Source organism: Rhineura floridana, chromosome 5, assembly GCF_030035675.1.
Source record: "Rhineura floridana isolate rRhiFlo1 chromosome 5, rRhiFlo1.hap2, whole genome shotgun sequence".
In the NCBI taxonomy this organism is placed as follows: Eukaryota; Metazoa; Chordata; class Lepidosauria; order Squamata; family Rhineuridae; genus Rhineura; species Rhineura floridana.
In genome coordinates, this window is record NC_084484.1 from 54,274,129 (window position 1) to 54,279,391 (window position 5,263).

Consider the following 5,263-nt stretch of genomic DNA (forward strand, 5'->3'; position numbering starts at 1 on the left):
TCATTAGTTGAAAGCACGCACTAGTTCTGTAAATCTGTGCATGCAGACTGGGAAGCAGCTTTGAGCACCTCAATCAAAATTGTGGGCTATGCTTTAATAAATTAAACAAGATATACTTCAGTTCTAGTGTAATGGACTTTGTTGTTGTAAAAAATTAGATTTCCCCCCATCAAATATATTTATCAAATGTATTTTATCAAGCAGGAGTTTTTGAGATGGCATCTGATCACTGCCTTTTTATTATTTCTCCTGCTATTTTTAGGTTAGATCAGGTTAATTCTGAGTTGGGTATTATTTCAGATTGCTGCAGCTGTTTGGCAGAAAGAAAGAAAAAACCTTATCCATGTCTTATGAAGGGCACTAGGATAATAGCAAAGGAGGCTTGGAGTGAAACAGAAGATATTTTGCCCTGTACAATCCTGAATTACATATGCCTATGAGTATATTGCAGATAGTTGTCCAAGGTTGCATCTTAACATGAATATTTATGTATTTATTATGAAATTTTATCTCATTGGTACAGTTCCATCAAGACTGAAATTCTTTATTCAAGGACACCCTCTGTGTTTAGGCAATCCCCCAAGTACACTAATTCTTGCTAGAATGTTCTGTGTTAAACACAAAATGGAAGGAAAAAGTGCACATTATTTATGGATGCAGTGATGGATGGATTTTCTAAGCTTGATACATCATACTGCAGTAAGTGCTTCATGTTGTTGGTCAGGGATGGGGAATCTGGCCTTCCATATGTTACTGGACTGGATCTATCACCCCTAGCCATTGGGCATGCTGGCTGTCACTGATGGGCCAATGGAGCTGATAAGAATTGAGTTCAACAACACTTGCAGGGCCACGGGTTCCCCACCCCTGTTGTAGGTATTCCTGTATCGCACTGTATTTCTTCTTGTTTCAAATATTTTATTTACATCTATCGATGCCCACTTTATCTCCAGATTTCATGGCAGGTTATATAAAGTTTTCAACATCTACATTGTTGAGAAAAATATACGTATTATTAGCGATATACCCTAAATATGTTGGTGCTAAGGACCTGGCTGTCTCAAGGAACAAAGTAACTAGCCTCTGATGGCAGATTTCTTTCTAACTCACCTAGCTATGTGTAGGCACTTGGGGCTAGTTAAAATGCTTGTGGACTAGTAACTTCAAGTGAATTTATTTGTGGGCTGAAAAATGAAAACTGCTCATTGCTACTGTTCAGCACCAACTGGTTTCAAGAAGACCGGTGGAGAACCTTGGCTGCCTCTCTTTTTCAATTTGGCCACCGATTGAAATTATGCCTCCTCTTATATGAAGAAACAACAACAATAACAATAACAACAACTTGATCAAATTTACTTTCCTGTCTCTAGTTGCAGCTTTTCCATCCAGAGAGTAGCATTGACCTCCTTTTTCTGTACACACCAACTATATGCAGTATTAATATAGCAATGTTGTGTGTCCCTGCATCTGGATGCCCAGCACGGGGAATGGTTTTCCATTAAAAACCACACATGGATATGTACACTTGGAAAAACCTTAGATAAAAGGTGGGGAACCTCCTAATCAATCATGACCCCCCAGGGGGTCCAATTTAGGGCATGAGGACTTTTTCTCCAAACCATACCCTTGCCTACTAGCTGACATCACTAGTGATGTCAGCTGATTGGCAGGAGGACAGGGTTTAATCATGTCTTGGCTGTGCAATCCTGGTCCCAGAAGAGAACAAGTTTGCACAGGCAAGGCACCAGGATTTAATCCCCACTCATCAGGTGAGCAGAGATTAAAGCCTTGTGCAAAAGCACTCTTTGAAGCAGCTCACATTTGCAAATTATGTCAAACAGGCTTTTGCAAAGGCTTTAAGATAGCTCCTGCACTTCTGTTTGTTCAAACGGGAGCACGGAGGCTGTCTTAAAGCCTCTTCCACATCTCCCTGTGTTTCCCTTTTAATTCTCCATGATTACAGGACTGAAAGGGGGAGGGGGGAGACTTGGAAAAGCCTTTTGCAAGTCTTTCCCCTTTCCCTTTAAGTGCCCGATCTTGGAAACTTAAGGGAAACACAAGGGATTTTGACATGTGGATAGCCCTGCCCACTTGCCAATCATGTGATGCCATGTGATTGACAATGGTGTCATGTAACTTTGGATGGCCTTGCCTTTTTTTGTGCTGGCCACACTCCTACCAGCCACATGTTTGGCTGCTACAGATATACATATATAAATGTATAAATCTCTTCTATGTGAGCAGAGAACCTGATCGATATGCACCTGGGGCCTAGGGTTGCCAGGATGGAAGCATTCCAAACCGTGAAATTTCAGAGGCAGGTCCTAGTGATGTCACAGGGTGGGCTCTAGTAATGTCACAGGGCTGACCCTAGTGATGACATTACGCATGATACATTAAGCATCAACCACATTTACTTGGAGCATACAATTCAAACAAAAAAGTTTCTCTGATTGGAAATTAAGAGAGAAATCTTAGCTAAATGAGGGTGTTCCCAGGCCCAGCTGAAGTGACATGATCATTCCTTCTCACCTGCTTAGGGAGCCTGGGTAGGGAACATTTAATCTAGACTACTTGCTTCTGACAGGGGAGATACCTTGATCACGAAGGAGGTTTTCCCAGGGTGAAGCTCATCCATTGCACTCTGGGTGTGCTGTCCCCAGCAATTTCCCCAAATGCGGGAAACTCAACTGTATAATTTGCGGCCTCAGGCCAGGCTAATCATCAGAAGGCCATTGTAGGAAGAAAAGAGCCTAGTGTTGTGCAGACGTTAGATGGGAACAATCAGGAGTAAAGATGGATGCCCTGAACACTGCATTTCTAAGCACATTTACTAAGAGACTAAGCCCCATAGAACTCAACAGGATTTACTTCTGAGTAGATATGGTTAGGATTGTGCTGCTGGTAAGGCTTGACTAGGGATCCTCTGCAAAGACAACAAAGCAGGGTTGGCAACATCCTGCCTAGAATGCCCTGCCTGCCTTTTAATGTGGCTGCTCCAAGCTTCTTTACAGACTTGACACTTCACTGCAGAGAGAGTTTTGAGAAATGAGTATGAGTTAAGAAGATTCTCTACCCTTTCCTGCCTACCCTGTGCGCTGCTATAAACTCATTTTGACAGCCAACCAAATTCCAGTGAGTAATAATTGACAGAGAGAAAACACACATGGTTTGGTCTACCTTCACAGGCAGTAGACTAGGGACAGCAGCAATTGAAGCCACATTTCCCAGTATGTGAATTCTCCTTTACCACTATTGGGCAAGAAACAAAGTATCATGAAACCAACAAGGTGCATCATCAGTGGATTTAAGGGGGTTCAGCTGACCATGGAAGCACTGTTGTTGCTTCTATGGATGTAAGGGAGGAAGATAAGAGGTAAATGAAATGCAAATAGAAAAAGGAAAATAATTTCCTAAACTATACCAACCACAACAAGATTCCTATGAGTAAGAAAGAAAACTCAGCATCCCACAACCAGTCAGGGTTCCTAACCAAAAACCAAAACTAAAAAAATCCTAGCAGCCAGTCAGCCAGGGTCACAGAAATCCCCATGCAGCAGAACCTGACCCGGGGGCTGCAGCTAGTGCAGAATGCTGCGGCATGATTGCTGACATGACTGAGACCCTATCAGCACATAATAACCCTGCTCTGAAATCTGCACTGATTGCTGATTTGCTACCAGAGCATGTTTTTATGTTTTTAACTCATTGTTGGTTTTATTATTTTGAATGTTTTTAAATACCTGTCTTTTAAAACTGTTTTTTCCAATAATTTTATTGTTTTAATTCCTTCTACAAACCAGTTTGAGGGTTGTTTTTTACAATAAAGCGGTATAAACATGTAAATAAAATACATAAATAAATTTTGGAGTCACTGTGGCCCTTGGGACTCTTTCCTCTTTTGTACTGAGTCAGGCCATTTGGTACCATTGAGCTCACTACTGATGACATGTACTAGCATTGGCTCTCCTGGATTCCAGGCAATAGTTTCTTCCAGAGATTGAATTTTGAAACTTTGCATGCAAAACATGTTTTCTACCACTGAGCCACAGCACTGTTTAAAAATGTATCTTTTAAAATTGTTCTTTTTAATTCACTAATAAATGCACAGCATACTAAGGCACAGCCACACGATGCATTTAAAGCACATCCAACATACATTTGAAGCCCATGAATCCCACTACAGAATCCTGGAAACTGTAGTTTGTTAAAGGTGGTGGGAACTATAACTGTGAGAGGGAAACTACACTTCCCAGGATTCTTTGGGGGAAGTCATGCTTTAAATGCAAGTTGGATGTGCTTTAAATGTTTTATGGGGATCTGCATTACTTCATAAATGTTGCCTGCATATAAATCATTTTAATTAAAATTTAAAATGGAAATAAGCTACAAAGTTCACTGGGTGACCATGGGCTACACACCATCTCTCAGCCTAATCTATCCCTCTGGGTGAAAACAACAGAGGGGCACCATGACCACCCCAATGAAGAAGGACACACTTAAAATGTAGAGGAAATAATAATGTAGTGTGAAATCAAATACTTATCGGGACATTCCACGTCTGCACTCTGGAGCGATTGAGAAGAGATCCTGGCCCTCCTCTGTGTGGCAACCTTTCAAGGATTTGAAGAGTGCTATCATATGTCCCCTCAGTCTTCTCTTCTCAGTATCTCCTCACAGGCCTTTGTTTCTAGTCCCCTCATCATCCTGGTTGCCCTCCTCTGAACCTGTTCCAATTTGTATGCATCCTTCTTAAAGTGCGGTGTCCAGAAGAAGATGCAGTACTCAAGGTGAGACCTAACCAGTGCCAAACAGAGGGAACCAATACTTCATGCAATTTGGAAACTATACTTCTGTTAATGCAGCCTAAAATAGCATCTGCTTTTTTTGCAACCACATCGCACTGTTGGCTCATATTCAGCTTGTGATCAACAACAATCCCAAGATCCTTCTCGCATATGCTGAGCCAAGTATCCCCCACCTTATAACTGTGCATTTGGTTTCTTTTTCCTAGGTGTAGAACTTCATACTTATCCCTGTTAAATTTCATTCTGTTGTTTTCAGCCCAATGCTCCAGCCTACCAAGATCCCTTTGCATTTTGTTTTTGTCTTCCACGGTATTAGCTATCCCTCCCAATTTTGTATCATCTGCAAATTTGATAAGCATTCCCTGCACCTTCTCATCCAAGTCATTAATAAAAATCTTGAAGAGCACTGGGCCCAGAACCTATGCCTGCGGTACTCCACTCGTTACCTCCCCCCA

At 41.6% G+C, this 5,263-nt stretch overlaps 1 non-coding gene across 1 annotated transcript; it reads left to right on the forward strand.

Moving 5' to 3' along the window:
• The first annotated feature begins 2,574 nt into the window (after positions 1-2,574).
• On the forward strand, positions 2,575-2,736 carry LOC133386372 (U1 spliceosomal RNA). The gene has a single exon (XR_009763120.1). It is a non-coding gene; the product is annotated as a U1 spliceosomal RNA (small nuclear RNA).
• The last annotated feature ends 2,527 nt before the right edge of the window (positions 2,737-5,263 follow it).